The sequence below is a fragment of the Rhea americana genome, unplaced genomic scaffold (assembly GCF_003343005.1).
Source record: "Rhea americana isolate MKP2758 unplaced genomic scaffold, rheAme1 scaffold_195, whole genome shotgun sequence".
NCBI lineage: Eukaryota > Metazoa > Chordata > Aves > Rheiformes > Rheidae > Rhea > Rhea americana.
Window position 1 is genome coordinate 107,772 of NW_028186094.1, and position 25,212 is coordinate 132,983.

The 25,212-nt window shown below is 42.3% G+C and overlaps 1 protein-coding gene across 5 annotated transcripts in view; it reads left to right on the plus strand.

Annotated features, from left to right (window-relative positions):
- HIVEP3 (HIVEP zinc finger 3) overlaps nucleotides 1-25,212 on the plus strand; it is a 141,586-nt gene that overhangs the window by 41,038 nt on the left and 75,336 nt on the right. For 4 of the 5 annotated variants that reach the window (XM_085302955.1, XM_085302959.1, XM_085302956.1 and 1 more), the window contains one exon: nucleotides 2,475-2,569. The exons of the other annotated variant lie outside the window; for it this stretch is intronic. The gene's annotated coding sequence lies outside the window, so the exon portion shown is untranslated. The remainder of the gene's footprint in view (nucleotides 1-2,474; nucleotides 2,570-25,212) is intronic. 5 annotated transcript variants of the gene reach the window in all.

Genomic DNA, 25,212 nt, shown 5'->3' on the forward strand with positions numbered 1-25,212 from the left:
TTTTTTTTGATTTAAAGGGCTTCACCAGCTTTTATTCAATAAGAAAGAAAAAGAAGCAAGTCTCTTCCTGCTGGTGTCCAAAGGCATCTGCCAAGAGGATAGCTGGAGCTGCTTGGCATTTCTGACAGTGCCATCGTCTTCCAGAAATGAGTAGTGAAAAGTCRTAAGAGCCCAGACCCTCCTCTGGCTTAGTAAGGACACTTTGGCTGGGATATGAATTTTTAATTTGTGTTCAAACTGCTTTCACAGTGTCATTGCCTGGAGATAGAAAGCATGCAGCCTTGTTAGAGAGAGTGATAACAGCTACTTTATCTCAAGTGCCTGGACTGCTGTTATTTTTTTTCCCTTTTTTATTTTTAATCTGATGTTATTTGTTGAAAACCCAGATGGGGCAGATGCCTCCCAGTTAAGACTGATGYCGCTTATCAGTAGAAGTCTGCCAGCTATTTCACAGGATGCTCCCGAACTAAACTGGGATAAAGGCTGGAGCTTCAGCTTGTCCAAGATGATRTGAAAGGAAATCTGTTTAAATGTTTATGCACCAGCAAGGCTGGCTTTTCATGCCATGGCGGTTCAGTGGTTTATGATGATTGGAGATGCCTTGGAGAAGGCTCGGTGGCAGAGGAGTGATGTGACAGCGATGGGGATGTACTCCTCCAAAGCCACTGTGGTTCCCAGATAGCCTCAGTGTGTGTTTCCAAAATACTCTGTCTCTTTATTTCATTTTATTTTTTACTTCCCTTTTAAAATGAAAATTCACTTCTGTTACAAGCATCTGTAATGCCTGTTCTAGCACTGGATTTTCCTTGTTTACCTACAGAGAGGTAGAGCAAAACATGGCAGTGAGTGCTGGAGGTGGCTGTAAGGTAGCCGCAGCTGAAATGAGCCCCTTTTGTCTCTTGAAATCATTTGGTGAAGGTCTTTTGCACAGACCTGAGGCTCGTGGAGGGAAGTTTTGTGGTTTAGCAGCAAGGCTGGACCAAGCTGGCCCTCGGCCACTTGAAGGAAGTTGTGAGACCCTTTGCCAGGCTAGGTGAGGTGCCCTGTTAAAGCCTCTGCTAAGGCTGTCAACAACATGCCTGCCTGAGARGGTATTATTATGAATTTATTTTTGTACTCAGTGAAAATTTGCTAAAAATATTTGCACTCACTCATCAGCCATCAAACTTCCTGCATTTTCTGTGACTGCAGAAAAGCTTCTGCCATTCAGCCCCATCGTTATTCAGTGCAGGTTACTTTTAATGAGAAGTTAGTGCTCTGATCATTTATGTTGCAATCTTTCACCTGTGAAAGAATGTTTTGCATGCCATGTGGGAAGGCGAATTTGTTTAAAAATAAAACTGGTTTGATATCCTGTTATGTAGTGCTGCAAGCAGAGCATTCACAGATAGTCAAGTGAGACCTCTGTTTTCACATTTCTGTCCGTAGAAAGGTTGTTCTGAGATTTCACCACTGGACAGGACTCCCTTTTCGTATGTGGCAGATTCTCTGTATGACATGGGCGTATGTGTTGGTATTTTCAAATCTCTGTTTCTTCTCTGTAATATTAGCATAATAATACCACTCGCCTCTCTGGTTTGTGTAGATAGACAGAAGTTTGGGAAAATGGGTTGTCTGTGTGAAACACAGCTTATGGATGAGGCCACGACCTCAACGGAGGCACTATCATAATACTGCTGATTAATAAAAGTTGAGATATGTAGGTATGTCTCAAGCTTCTCAAGTTGATTCAGCCAAGATGTCATTGGTAGTGAACTGGTTTATCCTTTGAAATAAAGAACATTAAACACTTAGGAAAGTCCGAGATCCTCCAAGCCCTTTCCTGTTGGTTGGTAGGCTAACTTTTCTGAAGGAAGCGACACAGAGCCCACAGCTGTCCTTGAATTTCTATTTAAATTCTTTCCTTGCAGCCAGAAAGTTTTTCCTAGTGTCTAACCTATGTTCCCTGTAGTGCAATTAAGGCCGTGACTACTTCTRCTATTCTTGATAGGCCAAGAAGATGGCTTATTCCTTTCTGTTGTGGTCCTCTATGTTTGAATGCCGTTAYGATGTCTCCTTTTAGTCTTTACTCCTTTAGACCAGATTAACCTGATTCTTTTAGTCTTTCTCCCTGTCTATGCTTTCTAGACCTCTGATCATTCTTGCTCYTCTTCTGTGAACTTTCTTTACATCTTTATTGAGTGCAGAGTCCAATATCAGGACTTAAGTAGTGATACCTATGGAGAAAGTTCCATTTCTGAGTCTGATGAGCAAAAYTCCTCTTTATGTATCATACTGTGATGTTTAGTTTTATTGCAGCAACATGACAGTGTTCAACTCCTGTTTGTGATSCATTGCAATCCTGAGAATCTTCTCCTAAAAAAAACCCCATCACCTCTCAAGTTATTTCCCTTGTGACTGTGCGATTGATTATTCGTATGTTAGTACTGTTCCCCTGTCATTCCTGAATTGTCTTTGTCTTTTTCTTTTTCCAGACCATTTCTACAATTTATCAAGATCATTTTGAATCCTAATCCTGGCCTCTGAAGTACTTGCCACCTGTCCCAGCCTGGTATCAGCAGCAATTTTAGTAAGCATACTATGTTCCATCATTCAAATTAATCATGCAAATATTGAAAAGAGATGTGAACTCTCTGGGATGATCAGATGGTGCGAAAAGCAAGAGATTTTATTAGTCCTATTGAAGTTTTGTAATCAGAAATGCAGTTATTTGCCATAGTGTTGTCTAACCAGTCAGTGAGAACACAGATTATCTGGAATTAGAACGAATGGAAGCTATGTGTTGTTAGAAAGTCCTCAAGTGGACTTTTTCGCTTGTTACAATTTTCCTTTTTTCTTCTCTTTCAATAGAAAACCCACCATTCATGTATACCTCGTGTCTGCCTTTTGGTTCAGCAGATATTTGATGGTTAAAGAATCCCAGCATTTGGGCCTAAGGCCCGGAGGGAAAGAAACCAAACCCCATTTGTTTTGTGACTTATAAACTGAAAAGGTGGTTGTGAGTGAGGGTGGGAATRTGTTTGACTTGGTGGGGGTTTGCAGCAGTTATGTGTCAAAGTAGAAGGCCTATGTCCTCTACTTGGATTTTTGCCCTTTGGCTCAGACAGTGTCTTTCAATGTCAGCAGAATATCACATATGTTCACTTTGGTGGAGATGGCGAAGGGGTAGTGTGCCAAGATTTATGTATTTTCATGGGGCCTGATAAATGAAGCTTTATGGACCAAACTTATATTTATAACGCAAAGGGGCAGAGCCAGGTACTGCCCGCAGAGACCAAAAATATAGTTCACAGCCACTGTTTATGTCCCTATAACTGTCAGTGTTTAACAAATAAGAAATAAAAACAAAAACGGTGGAGAGATCCCAAAGGTAATCAGTCGCAAATGAACTTGAACAAGAACTCGTTTCTTGTTTCTCTGTCAAGAAGAGCATAAAGCAGGGTTTTGTTGTTAGCTGCACCTAAACGTAAACGTGTTTGTTAGAATAGCTCTTGGTCGCAGACTTCATGTGCTCTATGACATTGGCTGTTTCTGGAAATTTCATCGTAAGCAGGAAAAATAATTTGTACCTGCCTTTCAGCTCAGCCTTCAGAAATGTGATGATGATTTAGGATTTCCATTTTCTTGTGTCATAGGGTCAGTAATACTAATCATATATTAAAAGGAGGGAAACTGAGGCACAGAAAAGGCTAGCAGTTGTAGATGCTCGTAGGGTCAGCCCAGACAAAACGTGTTGACTGCTAGTCCTCTGTACGTCTGTCCCAAACTTACAAGAACTTGAGGAGCAATGAAGTTCTGTGAAAAAAGACATGTAATTTGCTATTTTTCAAGGACTGTAGCCACATAAACTGATTTACTCGGGGTGTGGGGGGGAAGCCTCAAATATCCCCATAGAGAGTACATAATGTGAATGATTTTGTGTTTACTCATTGCACTTCACTGAATGGATGAAATCTCTCCTGGACATAATTGTTTTATATTTAGATGTGTTGTCTAGTATGTTAGTTTAAAAGCAGATGCACAAAGGGATTTTTTTCTGGAGAAAGAAAAAGAAAATAAAGCTTACTTCACCAGTAAATGGTTCTCAATGTTGCAATAATTCTAATAAGACTATTTGAAGAATAAGACTAATTATGATTGATTTATCTGTCTGGCTTTTATTTATGTGTAATGAAGACAACCTGGCTAAAGCATTTTGTTTAAAACCTTTTAGAGTTTTAGTAACATTTTGGACTTGTTTCACATGATGTGTTGTATAAACCTATGACTGATTGGGCTTTTAGGGAGAATCATATGCATCCAGCATGTAGAGCCAGCTATTAGTTTTCTCTCTCTTACACTTTTTTTTTGTCACTAGATGCCTTTCTTGTCYCCTTTCCCATATTGTCCATCTGTAGGTGACTCAGCTATACCTGTGCAAATGTCTTCAAACATGTTTCTTCTCTTCTTGCAGCTTCTTTCTTGACACTTGTATCAAATCTCCTCTCTGGCAGCAGCTTAGTTCTGCTCCTGATCATCTGGTATGTCCAAACAGCCACGTCTGTGTAGTAACCTTGCCATTTCCCAACCATGACTCTCTGTTCCTCCTGGAACAATCTTGCTGTAATTTTCCACTTGTGTGTCTCACCAAAAGCCATATCTTTTCTCACTTGCATATGCCACTTGCTTTTCCTGTCTCTTTTTTTACTGCTTCTTTCTTTTGCTATTTTCCATTTTTGTAAAGCTGTTTAGATTTTTCAAAAAACAAAACTGGGTGGCATTCCATATGCGCTTGCCCATATGTATCTGTTCATAGCGAAGGCTGCAGAACAATATCCATCAATGAGGTAACTTTCCATCAGCTTCATTCCTCTATTCTCATTTCATATTTATTCACTATGTAAAAGTGAACTTTCTTGGAAAGCTTTGATCAAACTATTAAGATGTTTTTGACTTATATATGAGTGAAAGACCAGACAATGCTTTCCTATAAAAGCAGCTATGTTGACAATATGACTATTACGCTATCTGTTTATCAGTTAACTTGGAAGCTTTCATGTCTCAGAGCAACATGCAATAGGAAAAGGCTTTTTTGCAAAGTCAATCCCTAATCGCTTTCAAATGTCTTTTGCCTGCTGTTCTGCCTTTCGTTTTAATTCAGTTTATCTTTTCTTACCTGGCTTCACAGTACCGTTAACCTCTGGCATTTCTGAGGTATACATCCTTTGGGTTTGGTCTTGCTAGATTTCAAGACTGTCTTCATCTATCAATTTACCACTGTGCTTTAATGAAAGGCCAAAAAGCACGGGAATGCCCAAAGTGAATACAGCTTGGCCAAGTAGTTGCTCTTGGCAGATAGATTTTATGACCAACAAAATTTTTGATGGACATCTTGGGAAAAGATGCCCTGCAACCTCCTCGTTTCAGGAACCGGCTAGAAATGAATTCAGGAAAAGGGTACTTCCACAGTGACAGAACTGTGAGTGCACATGTGCAAACCATTCATGCTACTGTTTATGTCTCTTTTTCTCTTCGTTTTCAATTACTTTACTGGCACAGCAGAGTATATCTGTGTTGTCAGATCAATATATGTCCTCAAGCCTTTGTGCCAAGACCTGGCTTCACACTGGCAGAGGGATTTCAAGTCAAGGGTCCACATTGCATCAGTTTTTCAGACATGGTGTTGACTGTCATGAACCATTTTTTTTTCCAAAGCTACATGTAGCCTTTTTTTTTTTTTCCACTTCTTAGTGATCCATATACTATTTGCAAAATCTTCACTGCCTCATCCCTTTACATACCCTTCTGCAAGCCCTGGCATCTTATTRCATCGGCAGTGAAATTTTAAGACCATTTTTGGACTTCCTCCCCTCTTATATTCAGTGTATYTTTTTTCCAACTTGCTGGTATGCTGAAATCCTAGTGCAGAAAGCAGAGTGCTGCTCTGCACCGGTGTGTGTGTCACTGCTCTTATGTCATCCCTTACTAAATTAGAAAGGTGATGTTTTTAACAAGGTAACAAACACTCTATTTTAAGCTGCTTCTAAAAATAAATTCCCACACAAGTTGGTGTTGTGGCAGCAAWGTTTTATATTTTCATTGAAGCTGTTTTCTTAGTATGATTCATAGAAAGAAAACGAGCTTTACTAGTTTTACCCTGGGGTAAAGAAACATAGATGAGTTGCTGATCATACATGAAGGTTTACATGTTTGTGAGGACTTTTCCGATTAGCTCTACTGTTACAGGCCTTTCCCCTAAGACTGAAGTGTTGCGTTAAACAGTGGAAAAAATATTTTTCTCAGAGGTGTCTAGTAGCTAATATAACACATTCTTTCTGTGGACGGTGTCCTACAATGCTTTGGAGAGTTAATGCCATCATCACATTGAATGAGAAATAGTAACTAAAGGAAGTAATGAGGAAAGAGATGGTTTCTTTGGGAAATAAGGCAGAGATTTCAAATCTATTGCTTATGCTCAGAGCTGCAGGGAAGAAGTTATTCCCCCAAGAGGCTGAGGTATTTGTTGAGGTGGAGGAAAGTACTGCAGAAGTATTTGGAGAGAAGAAGACTCTGTCTTTCCACTAATCTCAACTTCTTGCAGGGAGCAACTTCCCTGCTATGGGACAAGTTGTCYCTGGCATATAGGATAAGTTTGTTCTCATTTGAACACGAGGTAGAACAAATCTTACTGCTGAGCTGCTTCTGTACGGGCTCCCTTTGTCCTGCCAACTATGTGAGTGGTTCACAAAGAAAACCTTTGCTTCTTACCCAAAGCTAAGATGTGTCATCTCCTGGGGGTAAGAGCTGTTGTCTTCATTGTGCATCTCTGTGCTGTACAATGGGGCTCTGACCGTCGTTTGGAGTGAGGTGCTGCTGTAGTACTAGTAAGAGGACTAGTTGTGTTGCAACACAAATGTGTGAGAGGATGAGTAGCCAAGCGTAGGAAGCTTGAAGAGGGTTAGAGGTTCGGGATACCTGCGGATAATTTAGGAACAACTGTGAGGTAGGGAGAAAGAACTGAAGGAGAAGAAATRTCTCAAGTCCCTTGAGTAGACTGTTCAAATAACTATCGATAACTATGATTCTCTTATGCTTGCAAAAATGGCAGTATCTCAAGGTTGATGTCTTGAAGTCAAGTGTCATTGAAAGGTCAAATACCTTGGGATAAATAATCCTCAAACTGAAGGCAATGTCATCGTTTGCTCTTCCTGTAAGTTTGGAGTAGGGCAGCAGCAGTCTTATCTGTATCTGCTGGTGGTCTGAGTCAGCAGGTCGCACAGGCAGTAGGTTTTCCAGCAGCCAGGGGACTGGGACTGTGAGAAGAGGGACTTCAGGGAAGAAAAGAGATGTGCTTATTCACATACATGTGTGTGTCCAGATATGCACATGCACACGCACACATGCACACACATGTGATGATCTTTGATCGTGAAGGTGTAAGGTTGCCATAACTCCAGCTAGAAAACTTGCATTTGTGCTGCCAGTGTTGCATCTAGCACCAATGAGACATCTCTTTCTGGGCCCCTGGTTGAAGCCAGGTGGTACTTGTTTCCTYTCTCTTGCCAGGGCAGGCCACTGGCTTCGATCCTCTTCCTGGGGCACCTTGGTAAAGGGAAATGCAACCTGAAGAAAGTCTCTCTGCAGCAATAGCTGAGAAGCCCAGTTGAGGTTCATGGTTGTGTTGTATCAGACTCAGAAATTACATACATGATCAAACAATGTTAGTCCTGAAAACTTTTTATCTTCTGTAGCAGGACTTTTCTGCTCTTCCTGAGCTCTGCTGCAGTGCAGATACATTACAGATGTATCAGGTACATAAATCTATGTTCTGATTCTGCTCTCCCTGAGGTCAAAGCCCCTCCTGGTTTTGGAGTGAGAGGGATTGAGTGCCAGTATGTGATCTTCCAGCTCCTCTCTCAGCCTTTCATGTCCTGATAGTACCTTCTAGATCTCTTCTTCTGCTAGAGTTCATGTACTGGAATTAACGTGCAGCATGTTGCACTGAAGTAGATGGTGATCCTCTTGCCTTCCTGGAAAAGGTGATGAAGCTCCACCACACAATTCCAGGGAGAGATCACAGCATGGGAAGTGGGAGGAAAATATCATTGCTTATTTACAATGCGGTTCTTAGAATAGAAGGAGAAGCTTATCGTGATAAAAGAAGGCAAAACAGGAGGTCTGGGCTCAGCTCTGATAGCAACTTGTCATGTGAGAGATCTTCAGGATTCCGTGTTTTCAGCTGCAGTATGGGGATAATATATCTCTGTTTCTGGGAGGTTGTTGAGGATTTGTTAATGTTTGCAGACTGCCTTGGGATCCTGGGATGAGAGACATTGCTCTGTAAATTTGCAAAATCCTGCGCTAGTAGTTGGGATAGAAGCGGAGGGTCTAAGTAGACCTAATTCCGATCTTACTTAAAGTCTACTTCAGGAATGGGTGTTTTAAAGATAGCACTCATACCAGTGTAAAAACAGTTAAAGGAGATCAGAACTGTTATCAAGGCGTAAGTGTGCAAGGCGGGATATTTGCTGGGGCTGAGTGGAGGCGCATTGTTTTTACTTGCAGGGATGGAGGCTTTTTAACCTGGTGTTTCCTTCATTTGTCTTCACACACACACACACACACACACACACACACACACAAAAAAAAAGGCAGTTGGAGTGAAAACAAGATAGCCCAGTGAGAAAAAACACCCTTCAACTTTTGATTAAATCTGCCCAGCACCTCGTGAAGTCCTTTCAGATGCGCTTGTTCCATGCACTGTCTCACAGCAAATGGAACGAGATCATCTGCAGAAGGTCGGAGAGATGGCAACGGTGGTTGAGCAGGCATGATGACAAAATTAGCGAAGGAGAAGGCGGCGCTCTGGTCTCACCTGAATGCACTGAAATTAAGAGTTTTGACTAGCTCCCTGGAATGCTGGGGGCATAAATGCCGATATTTCTGCTCCCACTGCTGCTCRGTGAGGGGGCTTCAGAGGTGCCGAGGCCAGGGGGGAAGTGCTGCTGCCAAAGAGTTAAGCGCAGCATAATCATCTCGTTCTCTTTCGGAGAGGAGTTTCTCAGTGGCAGCCTGCAGGGCCATTGGGTAAGACGCGTGATTGTGTGTTCTGGCAACCGCTTTGCAATGCGAAATAAACACCCTTTCGTATAATAGCATTCATTGAGCATTGTGCCTGGGAACGCATCATGACACATGTCAGCCTAGGGCCGGGTAAGTTCCCTCCTTTTGCAGCTCAGCAAAATACTAACGCAGTGTCTTCTAGTAAAGCAGGTCTTGCTGCGGGCTCAGCCAGCTCCGGGGCTGGTCTTCCAGCCGACCCTGCTCAAGAGTATCTCTTAAAATAGCGAGCGCGACTCGGCTCTGTGCAATCTGTCAGCCAGATGGAACAGCTACCAAATTTGCTTCCCTGTTAGGTTTATGTTTTAAATTGCTATAATAGCCCTGCAGATTTATTGTTGCTTTAAGTAACTGGAACATAGCTTTAAAAACAACAGCCCGAATACTAAGCCCTCAAGCTGTGCATTAGGGAGCTGATAGGGAAACTGCAAAGGTTGATGGTTACGGTGCATTGAACCTTTAGTCTCAGGTACTCTGCACTCTGATTATTAAGCCCTACAGTTGCTAARAAAAATCTGTTTTCTTGATTTCACTATTTAAGAACAGTGTTTTTAAAATCTCAGTGCTATAGAAAAAAATAATGCAAATTTTGCCTTTAATGGAAAGACATGTTCTGTAAAGTCACCTTTTTTTTTCCAAAGAATAGAAATATATCTTTTTTCCCTTTGACCTTCAACATGTATTGCCTCAATGACCAGAGAAAATTATTATGGTTTTTGGCTCCCGATCGTTGCTGCTCATCAAACGCTATTTTACAGTGTCACAGTCAGGTTCTGCAGACCACAAAACCAGTTGCAGCTAGAAAGTTTGTGTTAAATGTATAGAAGGCTGATTGAAAAGAAAGTGTGTTTCCAAGAATTCTCTATGTTCTGGTTTGTGTTATTTCTAAAATTTAAACTGTGTTTCTCTTGCCCCAAATAGATTTCARATAGTAATTGTAAGTGGGGAATTACAACATATATGAGCGGTTTTACGGAGGACTCTCAAAGGTCGGTTCTTGATCTTGTGACAGTCAGTGGATTTCTTGATGAACAGCAAAACCAAAAAAAGTTTCTGCAAAGTAAATACAKAGCTACAGTGTTTGGGAGATGAAGCTAGAAATAAGAAGCAGAATCTTAGCAGAGAGAGAATCAGTTACTGGAACATCTTAAGTGGGAACTGGTTCATCGCCTGTCATTTGTAGTCTTTAAATCAAGATTTTTTTTTTCCCCCATAAGAGATGCTGTAGCTCAAGAACAAGTTATGAACTTGCTGCAGAGAAATCTGAGAAGTTCTGCAAACTGTGTTAAGCAGGAGGTTAGACTAAGTGTTCATCATGTTGTCTTCTGGTCTTCAAATTGGAGGCTCTCTGAAGACTACATGAGATTCTGGTATCAAATTTTGAAAATAAACCTTTTCATCTCCCCTGAAATGCTTGTTCCAAAAGAGCAAAGGCCTTGACTATGCTACATTTTTTTTTTTTTTTTTTTTGAAATTGTTCATCCAGAATGCCTCATAAATGTGAGCACGAACGTTGTTCGCTCCTTAGTCTAGGACTAAGAATGGGAATTTCCAAGGCAAAGGCTGGACTTACTGCACACCACTTCATTGCTGTCAAGACCTGGCATCACAAAATAGCAGCTAATGGAGCTTCCACAAGTTTTGGTATTTGGTTTATGAGCTGTGCAGAACCTCACTGTGAAAGCAAACAAAGTCTTGTGCAATTATCCTGTAGTTCATGTATTTCTAATTTAACGCTTTTGCATCCAGGTGTGAATTTCCCCCTTTCTTGGAATATATGTGTGTGTGTGTGTGTGTATATATGTGTGTGTGTGTGTATATATATATGTATTTTTTTTTCTGGGCCCCTCTTCTTAATCTTCAGGTTTGGTTGTAAGAATGTCACTTTTTATGTAGGAAAGAACAACATCTTCCAAACCGACCTTAGGGAAAAACAAAAAATCCCCCAAACATCCRAAAAAATTCTGTTTTGACTGTCTAGTTAGATTCCTACTTGTTTGCCCAAGCATCCTCTCTGTAACCAGAGCAGGGCCATATTTACGGCTCTCCTTTCCCTTGGTCCTGTTGCTCATGAATGAATACAGAATATTCAAAGAGGAAAATTTTGTAATGTAGTGAAATACTTTATTCCATTTCCCAGAAAATGAAGGTCGTATTTCAGATTCCTCAGAAGTAGGTTCCTAGCCACACAACCAGTTAATTGCTTGATTTTCTTTAGCTTTGGACTATGTAGGTTTTAGGTGAGCAGCTCTGGTAGGTGGCAGAGCTTTGTGAAACCTGGCAGATGATTCAGCATCTTTCCAGTTTACCTCGGGTCAGTCCAGCTGCATCTACACTGTTCTTGCAGCACCACCTTCTGGCCYGCTCCCCCACACTTAGGACAAGTGGTGGTCGATGAAAACGGTAATGTAGCCTGTGCATTTGGAGTCGTGCATAAAGTTGCTCCTTAGTAGTTGCAGCATGGAGGTTAAGAATTGAAACATCCTGATGGCTTGTGGCCAGCTAGTGAGGTAATGGATGAGTTGAGTGAAATCTCTGCAGCCTTCATGCTCTATTGCTCTGCAGAGTTTCCAAGCCTTTGGGTACTGCACTGCGTTTGGGGTGCTRTGCGTTGCATGCTGGTAAGTCAGCRTGCACACAAGCTGGGGAGCTGTAGGACCGCATCCTGTCTCCCGCTGTGGGACACACCTCAGACACCCAACAACCAGCAATTACAACCAAAAGGAAGCACGAGGATAGCATTACTGATCTCACACAACGACCTGCAGAGCAAAGGTCAAGCAGCAGCGAAAGCAGCTGACCAAAGTACAAAATCTAGCAGCAACTTGCCCATTTATACCGTGTCAAGGAGCACTTCTTTCCTGCTGTATCTCATTTTCTCATTCTGGTCAGTGGGAGAGCCGCTCATGTCTTTTAATGACTTATTCTCACAAAAGTTTTAGCAGTATTGACCTGCAAAAGAGCTGGTGTGTCCTAAAGCTTGTCTGGGAATTTCCAGCTGGATGAACTGATCTATTTAAAGATGTGATCTCTTCCTACAGCCTTGCTGTTTGTTGCATTAGCAAGAAGACCTCTAAGATCATAGARTCATAGAGTTGGTAAGGTTGGAAGGGACCTCTGGAGATCATCTAGTCCAACCTCCCTGCTCAGCAGGGTCACSTAGAGCATGTTAGACAGGGTTGCATCCAGGCAGGCTTTGAATATCTCCAGAGAAGGAGACTCCACAACCTCTTTGGGCAACAAGATATGACCGTAGCTGTCTTTTCAGGGGCACAGAGAAACCTCTTCCAGCATCTTTGCTGAATCTGTCCCCCACTGCTCTATACTTGTACTGACATAATTGTCCTGTTCAGCCGCTGAGCAGACAAAAGACAGCCTCTGCTATCTGCTGCCTAGAGCCAGTTTGTAGTGTCTGTAGAGACAGCAGCCATAAAACAGAGCTACACTAGTAAATGAAGGTCTGCTTCATGCCTGTTAAGGCCTGTAGCTATTCTTTTTTTGCCTGCTAATGCTCAGGCATAAAGCAGGAATGCTGGCCCCTTAATAGGCTTTTTTCTTTCTTTCTTCTTTTTTTTTTCTTTTTTTTTTCCCCAACCTTTCCTAAAGAAGCTGGAGGCAATTTCAGACTTGCCTCCTCTGCAAACATTGTTTTGCACATCGAGGGGAGGGTAGAGACAGAAGTCTTATTATGCCATTTGATGCTTCTGTACAGGATAGTTTTAATAGATGGTCATCTGTCCATGGAACCGGCAAGAATAGATTGCTATGAATAATTGAAGTGCTCTTCACATGAAGGTGAAGGTAGTCATGGATCGTCTTCAGTGGCCGTCTAAAGAGTTGCTGGTTAGGGGTTTAGTGCAGTGCTTTGTAGACGGTATTTTGTAAAAAATCATTGGTACCCTTGAAAATGTCACTAGAGCCTATTATGAATCCAAATGGGAGGATTACTAGATCTGAATATGGGGTGTCAGTACTGTGATTGACTTCCCATGTTGTTTCTTATGCTGATACAACATAGTCATGAAGAGAGATGAACACTTTTGCCACAGACATGGACTTACTATTTTTAAGGATTATTTTAAGCATCTGCCTGATTGGAAGTTTAGGTGTGTGGCTGGTAGAGAGAGAATTTCTTTCTTACATTAAAATAGTGAGGGTCTTTCTSATCCGTTAGCAGCTTAATCAGCAGGAGATTTCATCTTAAGCAAGGTTTTTGGAGATATTTTTCTTTCTGGGGCTTATAAAGCAGGAGGCTTTTTGGATTAGCAAGTGAGGCACACTGGTAATTCTTGGATCTAGATTCTCTGCAGGTTTAAGATCTATTATTTTAATTCCTTAGAAAAAGGCAATCCTTTTTAAAAAAAGGAGGAGAGGAGAAAGAAAAAAACTTAGAGCCACCCAACCAGGTTGGAAGTGTTATTGAAAATCTCTGTACATTTTTCTTGCAAAGACATTTTAATTCTTTTAAAAATATCAGCAAATGAATGTTTTGAAGCTTTAGTGGTTTCTGTTGAATCCTGTGCTAAGCAGCAGGAGTATGATCTCAGATTTCCTGGATGTCYGTGCACATAGATATATCCACCTTCTTTGTTAGAGATGTGGGACCAGATTTTGAAAAATATTTAGGTGCCTTGAAATCTTTAGTGTTTGACCTACATATCCTTTCTTCAATGTCATTCCAGCTCACATCCCTGATGAGCTCAGTTGTGAAGCGCTCAAAGATGTTTTAAAGGTGTGTGGTCACCAGCATGAGTTCATTTCTAATTAAACAGAAGCTTACACTTTATTTCATTAGAAGCATAATAAAAGATGTACAAATAATTGGCTGATTCTTAATTCMGTAGTTCTTAGAAGCAAATTCCATGAAGTCCGTTAGGATTAGGAAGTGGAGCTTTGCATCACTGAAGTAATCTGGTTCTCCTGATCTACATTAAGATGTCWTTTTACTTATGGTTCTGATGTGTTAAAATAATTTATCCAGTCTATGTACATGATAGCAGCACGGTATCTCTACCGCAACTTTGCGAGAAGATTAGTCAATACCTAACATCCCTTTCACTTTAATTTGGGGTAAGTAAGTTCTCTAACTTACCAGCTGATTTTGATGCAAATGTAATGATACAGGCACTCTCAGTTCATCCGTTCCACCTGCAGGTACTTCACCAGYGGTATTTAAGTGGCCAACTAAGTAGTGATAAAAGTCACAAAAATTGTGTTCCTTCTCATGAATACCTGGGCATCCCCTCAGGAAAAGTACATCTACGTTTACAAGTAACTGCCTTCCAGAAGAAAAAACCGATGGATGTAGCAAACACAGATGTCACTCGTTGGCCTTTCCTGTCACATGGTCGGGTGGCCTGAAATGAAAGTCACAGAACCTATTCCTCACTGTTTAGAAAGAAGATCTCTGCGTGTTCTTTGTATGTGTGTGTCTCATTAGAGTGGTTTTTCACTTGCCTGCTGTTTTGTGGCCAAGCTAGCCTCTGTTTGGCAGAAATACACGGTGAAATTCAAGTATTTTTGCACATTTGATTGGAAGGGAGGTGAGGCTGCAGATCTTGTAAAGGAGAGTCTTCTGTGGTGGAACAGGGTGGATTCTACTGCTCTTCTGCTTCTCCAGATCCATGTGTGGTATGCAGTGGTCAGATGAGCTGTTCTGGTGGACTCATATGCCTTTGAGTTCTAGGTCTGCATCTGGAAGTGTGTTCCCATCTGGAGCTCTCGCATCTTTACAGAGATAAGGGAAATGAAMGTGTAAGCAAGTGTCATTGCCTGAAGTAGCCTAGAGTTTCAGAGCAAGGAAAAGAGCAAAGTAGCACCAGGCGTCTTGGTTGATTTTTCTAAAACTACAATCAACTCCCCAAAATCCTGGGCATAATTTCTCTTTGAAATTTGACTTGTAATACTAAGTATGACTATTGCATCTATGGCATGGGCATGGGCCTCTAGGTCTTCATTTTGCTAAAGAATTGTTCTTTGTCCTGCCAGATTGTTATATGCTCGATTTGTTTGGSCTGCAGAGGTGGAGAGCAGCTTCCCCATCCGCGTACATCTCAGCTCTCTGATAGAGCCGTAATAGTCTGTTGGAAGCAGTGGATGAAGAGTGAATATTCAGTCTAACTGCATCCCAGTCTGCGATTTGGGGTATGAGATGGGGAATTTTTGGTTGATATTTTGTCTAATCTGGATCTAAAAGAACGGAAACTCTGCAGTGTAGAGGTGATTCTGTCTAGGGTGGAGAAGATGTGGAAAATTCTACTCTGTTTTCTCTTGTTCCCCAGTGAGTGCTGGTGCTGTAGGTTCTTGGAGGGAATGAGTCTGTTAGGAAAAAACAGGAATTGGTAGACAGACTGTTGATGGGGTCCCTACATAAATATTTGCATTCATGTACAAGAAGTATCTGTTAATAAGAGACCAATCACCTGGAAATTAACTGAAACACATTCCGTTTCTCATTAAACGCTGCTTCATTTCACTTGCATAAGGTGTATTTTTGTATGTGCGTACAAGGAAGTTTTGTAGAACTTGTGATGACAAGGAAGAAAACACTGTCCAGACTTGATTCTTTTCTTCCTACAAAGTTAATAACATTCCCTCCAAATTCAGTCATGTTTTTTCTTTCTTCCCTGTTAAATGTATATCTTGATGTAAAATTATTTCTGCTTTATGTGACTTGGCTTGGCCTTGACTATAGTGTGAGAACACTAAAACGTGACAACTCCCTCCTGAACCTCCATCCCAAGTGCTGTTGTTCTGAAGAACGCCAGAGTCTTCCAGTGGTGAAGTGTCTCTACGCAGCCACACCCCCACACTTGCTGCTATCTGCAAACATCCATACAGCCTTTAATTTGGAATCACTGCTGTGCATGTGTTTCTGTGTGTTTGTGGATGTCTGTAGTATGTATATTATCCTTGCAAAATAAGGCTTGGTGCGTTTTGCTGGGGCGTAGAAGTTGTATGAGAAGTACCACCTACTGCTGCTTGTTCTGCATTCGTCTGATTGGTAGATCTGCTTCAATCTTCAGAGCTGTCAAACCATGACATTTCAGCAGCTCCAAATTGGCTTAGGAAATATTTATCTTGCAAAAAGTTTGGTTTATTAAACTGACTCTTCTACCAGTTCCCCTGCTGAGGAATGAAAACACAGTGAAGCCTTTATCAAGGAAGCTTTTCAAGGCAAGGGTGGCGTTGGGGACAGGCAGGCACTTGCTATGTGTATGTAACACTGATTTTTATTCCCTATTTCTGTTATGTGACAAAATATAGATAAATTTCAGTGTGTGCTCCTAACGAGTCAGGACTGTGTCTGTAAATAGAATTTTCCAGCTTGGTGATAGGATCAGAATCTCTGGTTTTGCCTGGGGGGAATAAAAGGACCATTTTCTTCTCTTTTTGGCTTTCTTTTCTTTCAGGTCAGGACGAACCCCGTTGTCTTTAGTACTGAATCAGTGGGGAAAGTTTCCTTGCTGAATTATTTTTACYGAGATTCCAGGCTTTCTTCACTGATACTTAAACAGAAATCTTTCAGCATCTCCTCTTTGTGTTTGATTAAATAAGACACAGGCTGGTACAATGTGGCATTGTGTACTGATGCTATCTCCAGAAAGTAACATACTACTTTGGAAGAGCTCTCTATTGAATATTTTTTCTTGTCAGGGGCTGTGTGAAGATGCAGTAATTCTGTCATCTACATCCTGCTTTTTCATTGTCCTTATATAGCAAATTAATAGTGTATTTCTATAGTATATTCTCTCCTTACCGGAAATCAAAGCACTTCCTTAAGAACTTGGTTAACACAGTGAAGTGCATAACACATCACTTTCCAATGCTGAAATACTGTGAACTGAGAGATGGCAGCTGTGTAAGAGTGAGAAGGAACCTTGTACCATGGTCCAGGGCAGACATGAAGGAAAAACCTTCTGTCCAACAGGCTGTGGGAACCTGAGGCTGTGGTTGCCCCAAAAAGGGCATCTTTAATGACCAGCCTTTAGATTTTAGTCAAAAGATTTCAACCAAAAACTTCCATCAACCTAGGAGCATGGGTTTAGTTCATCCTTGCAGGTAGGGCAGCTGTCTGCAGAGTGGACTCCAACTGGATTTCCCTGCAGATCTCCAAAAAACTCCACATCCCCCCGCTGTAGCCGGGGAGGTCCAACGAGGCCATGATTAGAGCAATGCGTGCGATCCATGGCAGGAGGGGTGGTCTGCCTTGTATGACCTGGGGAAGTGAGGCAAAAATAAAAGCTGAATTTCTCCTGGGTGGAGAAGACGGCTGCTGCGGTTATGCACATAGAATAACTCACTGTGGGTAATATGGAAGTAACAGGGCTTCTGGGTGGCATAAGAAGTTGGCCTGCTCCAGCTAAATACTGGGAGCTCCTACCAGAGTTACAAAAGCGATAACCAGATACTGCAATGTAAAAATCAAAACCTTTGTCTCTGTTCTGAGATTTGTGTTCGTAGGGTTGTAACTCTATCCCTTTGCTGGAATTAAACCTGTGCTGTAGCCTTTTATTGTCCTGTAAGTGTCCAAGGAAGGTTGCTGTCTGCTTCCCATTGCAAGGGACGTTGTACACGTGCACAGTATGGCTGTGCCGTCTAGAAGTACGGGCTCTGCRCAGCAGGCATGTAGCACATCCTACACATGCTGGCACGGCAGGAGAGGGACCAGGCAGGTTTCTGCCTSCTCCACACCTTTTCTTCTGCGTGTCTGAATTTCCCTGGAGAACAGAGGCTATGGGCCAGTTAAGTTCCTAGGAGGCAGTATTGGGCTCCCAGCCTGCTGTTTGAGTACTCAGGTGGTAGGACATTCAGTACATATGCTCTGTTTTACTGAGGGGTTTGCCTTATTTTACTGAGGGCTTTTATAATTTAATCTGTTTGTTTCATTGATTGATTGATTTAAATTAAGAAATGAAAGRTCCCTTCCCACGTGCCTTGATGTGGCAGTTTACTGGGCAAATGCAACTGCTTTCTGTTCTCTTGTTGCATGGTCACTGCCTGGAATTTTTCAGGACTTTCCCTCCACACCTCACCTCTGTGCTTTCCTCCTTTCTCCTCCCCTGTGCGCTCTCAGCTGCTCAAAGCGCCATTCTCTGGGTGGTGGCTTGGCAAGGGAGGGCTGTGGGATTCAAGGATGGTCAACTCAGTCTTGGTCCTGTGTCAACATGATGTTTTCCAACAGCGGTACCTTACCAGCGGGAACTGAATGTGGAAGTTAGTGGCACCTACCAGATCCTCCTCCTCTTCACTCCAGGGGAAAAATATTCAGCAAGCTCAGAGTGGGGAAGCTTTTCATGTTGTCCGTGGAAACTTTCTGCTGAGCGTATGTTAGTTTTGCTGAAGCTACAGGAGAATTCTGTGGTGAGCAGTCGTCTGTGCAAGGAGCTCTAGAAATTGTGGCCTGCATGCGTTTGGCTTACTTCAATATTGTACATGTCTGATGTGATACTCTAGATTTTCCTTCCTGCTTTCAAATGCCTCTCACCTTTAGCAGTGACTGGTATTTAAACTATGGAAGGATGTAGCCTTTTCTTCATTCCAAGAGCTAAAAGCCTGTRAATGTACTTTGTTTTGTTTTATTTTGGGTTTTTTTGTGTTTTCAGAGAGGGAGATGAGAAAAAAAAACGTAGATATTTAGCAATTTTTTCAAGTACAACCCAGAAGACATTAAAAGGAAAAATAAAAAGTAACGGAGTATGGGTGAGTCAAAACAAAGAATGAACATTAGAGTTGGGCAGTTAGTGATATATTGCAGAAATGAACTTGCCACCCGTTGGTGAATTACATTACAGGTCCCTCTCTACATCATCCAAACAGGRTGTGAGTTGTTACATCTGCCAACTGCAGAGCTTTGGCTCAAGCAATAGCTGCTCCCACTTGCAGCTCTGGTGGTTTCTGATTTAATTTCCYGTGTGTTGGCCAAAAGCAGTTGTCAAAGTACCTTCATATTCTAATAGCAATAGATTGCAGAAAAGAATGCAAACATGTCCTTCTGATACAGTAAAAATGAGAATGGGTTAGATCTCTAGGCAGACCGTCATATTGCCTTCGGTTGTTAGATCAGAACTTAAATTTGCCCCTTCTGAACAGTTCTCCTTGTAGGCTGGGAGGAGAATGCCTAGTTCTGCAGACCTAACGTGTATCTGAAAGGCAGGAAACTGAAACTCCTGTGCAATCTTGAGCGACTCTGAATTCATCAGGAAAAAATGTTTAGGTCACTGGAGAAAAGAGCATGCATTTGCGTGTATGCATGTGACTGCACTGAAAAGACGGTTAAGCAAAACCAGTGCAATGTTTGCAGTTGCGGTTCAGTCAGTGAAMGCAATGATAGTGTCTCGTGCTGTGCTTTGCTGCAGAGTTTGAGATGTATCTAGATGCATATGGAGGTGMAAATGCATGCAGGAGTGAATACTTCGTTATGCCAGATATGCCTGTATGAAGCCAAAGTGCCTTACTCTGCCCTTGCAATACTGTAATTTTGCACTGGAATAGATGATAATGCAATTTGTAGCCARTGGGACCTCCATTCCCAATGAGTAATGCTGTTTGTATACAGACTTTTTTGCAACATTTCTTCTCCTCAATTCTATATTTAGGGAAAACTGGAAGCATTTTGTAATGTCAGCTTGAAAGATCACTTTATCATTTTAGTGAGGTTATATAATAATCTTGGAGGCTGTTTTAATTTTATTTTGCTTAAGTTTTATTGCATTTTACTTAATTGCTTCTGCTTTATTGTTAATGAGACAAAAAGCAGTTTGTGTAATAGCTTGCAGAGTAAAATTATCGAGGAACAGAGATGGAATTTGAATTTTAAATCTTTCTTTTTATTGTTTTCATTGTCTTCAAAATCTTCATTTGTTTTCATTCAGTCTTGCTGGGTCCTAGAGGAAACCTCACTGACCCTTCTGCATCCTGCAAGTATATCCTTAGAGCAAACTCATCTGCATGCTAGCTGCAGAAGGATGAATTCTCCAAAGAGCAGCATGGCACATTGCCCGTACTCTCACTTGGTCAAACTGGTGCCACGTTGTTTGATCGTCTCTGAATTCCTTTATTTCTGATCGCCTCTGCAATTAGCCATCAGCATCCCTCTCTTTTCGTATTTATGGTGTATGCCAAGATTCCTCATCTTCCATTTTGTGGAATAGCTTAAACTCCTGCAGTAAGTGTCTGTCAGAAAATCAAAGGCTGAGTAAAACAATATGGCTAACAAGCCTATGACACTTGTTGCTTTTTTTTTTTAATTTAATTTTATTTTCTCTTTAATGAAGCCTAAGGAGAATGCTGTTCCCAGAAGCCTATGAAATGCAGAATAAACTGAGAAGGAAATTAGTTATATGAATGCAGCTGGTGAACATCATGCACAAAGCTAGGACATGCAGGCTTGTGTCTGATGTTAGTTCTGCTGTGGAGAGCTATGGAAGACTAAACCCAATATTACTGTCTGATCCGAAAACAGCACATCTGCAACCCTTCCACAGAGCTTCCTCTGTATCCTTAGGAAGCAAAGCCGTATAGGACTTACACTGTCTGGCATGCATTCTGAATCATGTGTGACAAAATTGGTGTGTACAAACCACTGGAGAATATTCTGCAAGGAAACAGAATTGATCTCATTATTAAACTCAGTCATAATTTTCTTGCTGCTGCCGGCTCTCTTCTGTCATTCAGTTGTGTACTGCTCTGTTTATATACTGATTAACTGACCATCTAATTCACCTAGCTTCAGGCTTACCTGTCTCATGCTGGGTAGTCCTTTACCCCATTAACTGTCCTGAAATCAATAAGAGAAAGAGATGCAGAGTCTTAGTGCCTTATGGACAGCATTGTCCAGATGTATGAGAAGGAGCCAGGACTGCTGGAAGTTACAGTGCAGTGTTGCATGGTAAAAAGAAAAATTTGAGGAAGAACTTTTTTACATTTTTGTTATTAATTTGATGTCCACGTTTTGCATTTCCTGCTCACACTGGTGCTGTGTTAGTGAGTGAATAATTTCAGCTCTCAGATGCAGACAATATGCTCTACCTACAGCGTTGCCCAGTTCTGGGTATGGTGTCTGTTTGTGTAGGACGAGACCTGTGCRATGAGACTCCTACACATGCAAAACAGCAACTTCTGGACAAGTGCAGAAAGCTGGGTGCATCTGAATTGCCGCAGGTGTCCAGATCAACCAGGCTGAAAGCATGCAGTGGGTCTAGCTTGGACCCTCTCGGTTCTGGTAGCTGCCTACAGGCCTTTTCAAACTAGAGCTCTATGTCATAAGACAGCTTTGAACCCTGATGTTTGAAAGTTGACTTGTTATCCGTTTCTTAGCCTTTTGGCAGCTTGATCACCATTAGGGTTCRTCTGTCTTTATTCAACTTCCCTTGCTGTACTTTCTTCTGTTCCTTCCTACCTCCTGGAATTTATCAGGCTGTGCAAGGAATCAGTTCCTCCAGGAGGGAGAATTAGTGTAATGGCCAGTTGCAGATAGAAACATTCTCCTTACAACTCTGGAGCAATTGATCTGGAGCAATTATGGTTGGAGCAACATTTCTACTGGCAAAAAAAAAAAAAAAAAAAAAAATCAGTTGTCTCACCCTAATGCCAGTGGGATGGAAGGGCCTTCCTCCCCACATAGGTGTTTGGGCTTTGTAGGGGCTCAGCAGAGAGGTGAGCATCACCTTAAAGCAGGATTCTGCCTCTTGCGCAGTGAAACTGAGACACTCACCAGATCCAGGTTTTGCTTTATCTCCGTTACGTACCGGATAGTTGGGTTCTGTACAAAGCAAATTGGAGAAATGCACAACCAGGGAGCAGTGACTCTTGCTCAGCAAGACTATTCAAAGATGAATATGTGCATCCACAGAAGAAAAGCAAYGTTCATCAGTAAGTCAGGGGAGGTTCAAGGGAAAGCATTTTCAGTTGATCTGTACAAAGCTTGCTGGCCATGAGACCAGGGACTGTGGTACTGACTAAAACCTCGTTCCCTACTGATTCACCCTGCAATTATGAGATTGAGCAGAAATCATAAACTCCATCTGAACTGTAGTTGTCCTCTTTTTTTTTCTTTTTTTTTTCTTTTTTTCCCCCCACTTCTGTGGTTTGAAACTATGTAGAAACGTTTTGGAAGGTTTCTCAATGCATGAGTTTAACCATAAGTCTCAGCAGGGGTAACGTATTATCGGGGAAAGGCAATTACTGCTTTAGCTGTATGCAAGACACGCTACCTTGGAAAGGATCACCATCTTGCCAATAGCTGGCTTCCCACTCTTGGTTTGGCAGGTCTGGAGTGTTCAATTCAGATGAATTTTGAAAGAATCATTACGCAGCAGTAGTTTCAAAATATTAGTTCGCTAATGACTTTTTGCACCAATGAGCACATGAGAAGTGAAAGCAGCAGAGATTTTTACAATCCTCTGGAGGAAACAATGCAGCAGTTCAAATAATCCCACTTCAGAGTCACAAATATTGAATGGTTCTTGAGGATCGTCTTAAAAATTCTGAGGGAACTTGATTTTCTTGAGTTCTGTTTGCAAGAAAACAGGATTAGTTTCATTATGAATGTAAAAATCCCTTCTGCAGTACAAGAGTGCTATATTGGCCTGCCTTTACCGTCTGCGGTAGTCTGACTCCAAATCCCATTTGAGCTTAATGATGGAAATGACATTACTAAAATCTCCTGCTCCCAAGCATGTGTTTGTCTGCAGTCAGAGCAGCCTTGAGCTAGTTCAGGCAGCACGCACGAGGCTTTGGGAGAATGCGTGGAAGTGCTAGGTCTGCCCTAAAACTACAGATCAGGTTTGAATTGAATGAGGCAGAGCTGCGTATTGGTCTTCAAGACAGCAGAAAACTGCTATATTCTGCATTACGTGAGCGTGACCAGGAGAAAGGGAGCTCTCAGCCCGTGTTTTCCATATCAGTGTGGAGAAGAGCCTCTCTCCACGTCCAGTTTTCTGGTGGTGATGCTCGTCGGGCTGCAAAGGGCTTGTTGCTTTTTTTCTTCCAATTTCAGTTATTATGTTTCTTGGAATGTTTAACTCTAAAAATATGCAGATTTTGCAATAATTACTCTGTTTCAACTCAAACGCTTCTCTGGAAAAACTGTTCTGGGTTATGAAAATAGATTAACCACTTGCACATGCCTTGCTGGCGGATTGCACAGTTACTTTCATTCGTCTGCTTTCCTCGCGGCGCAGATGCTGGTGCCCTTTGTTGCTTGGAAAGGTGAGAAGGGAAGTTAGCGAAACCACGTGGAGTATAAGCAAGAATGAATAAGTATAGCATCAAATCCTAGGCTTTTTAATGAGTAGAGAAAGTCTCCTGGATGTCTTCCCTTCTGTTTCTAGTTACATAGATCCCTGTTTATCTCTGTGGGTCTTTCCCTCCCTGTAGCATCTGAGGGCCTCACAGACATTAATGGATGACTCACAACACATCTGTGAAATACGGAAGTATCCCCATTTTAGAAACGGGGACTAGTGCGGACTGTAGATGATATGACTTGCCCAGTTTCACACAGGAAATGTGTAAGTGAAGCGGGAATTGAACCCAAGTCACTTGAGTTTAGTGCTGGATTGCGCCCTCCCCTTTGTAAGGCCAGAGCAGCTCGGCAAATGCTGCGTGTGCAAAATTGATTTAAGATTCGGACATATGAATCATGTTTGTAGACGTCTGAGTCGCTTTAAAACACAGAAAGCTGCAGCTTAAAAAAAAAAATCTCTTAAGAGAGAAGACTGTGAGTGTCCTTTTTTATTTTCTAACAATCARCCATCACTGAGAAAGAATAAAACTCGCAGTGTGCAGCTGCCCCTGGATAAAAAGGAGATTTGGAAAGAGCATTTCAGCAAGGCAGCAATTTGAATGCAAAGAGCAGGTCAGGCAGCGGTGAAGTTCAGATGCGTCGAGCGAGCCGACTTCCCCGAGTAACATGTCGAGAAGGCGCCTGCTGTGCCGAGCTTCCTGCTTGCGTGCGTTGTCGCGGGTGCTTCCCTGGGATAACGATCCCCGTACCTCTGTAATCGTACACTCCATCTTCACGCGCCCGCTCCGACGGAGCCTTGTGCGGCTCKTTCATGTCTGGAGCCTTTTCCCACACAGCTCTCAGCCCCTCTCCTCCCTGCTTCGTCTGCCCGCGCTGCGGCCTCTCCTTCCTTTGGCAGAGGATCACGCAGCATGCGGCCGTGGTAAGTACGACATGGGAAGCCCATGAATTAGCTGGAAGCACGATTAGAGGGGAGGGGGCCTGGGGATGGGGATGAACAGCCTTAGCTTTTCTTCTCGCTTCATGCAGATACACTCGTTTTATCCGCTAGTCAGAGGAGCACAGCGTGATCTTTTGCTTCTCCAAGTGTTGCTGCGGGCAAAGGAGGACATACTCTTTGTCTGATGTCCCTTCTTCCATCAGCTGCATCTGCTCAGTGCTGCAGCATTTCCCGTAGAGCTGGGGGTGAGGTGAGTTGGTAGCTGGCGTGGAGGCCCCTGCGCTCTCCAGCTGGGAAGGGCGTGCTGCTCGCTCCACGTTTGCTGCGCTTGCCTGCTCAGAAGGACTTAAGCTTCCATCTGGCAGCAAGCGTTGGAGAGCAGAGAGTCCTTCCTTCTCCAGTAAAAGCAGATGCTGGAAAGGGGAGAGAAGCATTGCTTGTTCCTGTCCCTTTGGGAAGGAGTGGAGGAGGATTAAAAACCCCACAGCTTCTTACTGCATTCAGCCTGGAAACCTGCTCTCTCATAATCATCATGATGTCATTGCTGGCAGTGGTTTGGGAAATTTCTTCCTCATTTAGACATAAGAAGAACAGGGGGCGGCCTGAGGACTCTCTGTCCACAGCAGGCACTGTGGACATGAGGAAGTCATATGGCCTAAAGATGGGCAGCGGGATATTAGGAGCTTCTGCGGAGTTTGTGAGCTTTAACTCATGCTGTTCATACCTTTCTCTTTGCAGCTTGCCCATGAGCCCTCACAAAGTTTGTAAGCTGCTCATCACAGGCCTTTGACTTCTGTGATGGGTGACACTGCGCACGTTAATGGGATTTGCAGATAAATATATTGTGGCTTGTGGGTATAGCTGATTCTGAATCCAAGCAGCTCATTGATACCAAGTACAAGCATAAAATGCACGTATAACTTTG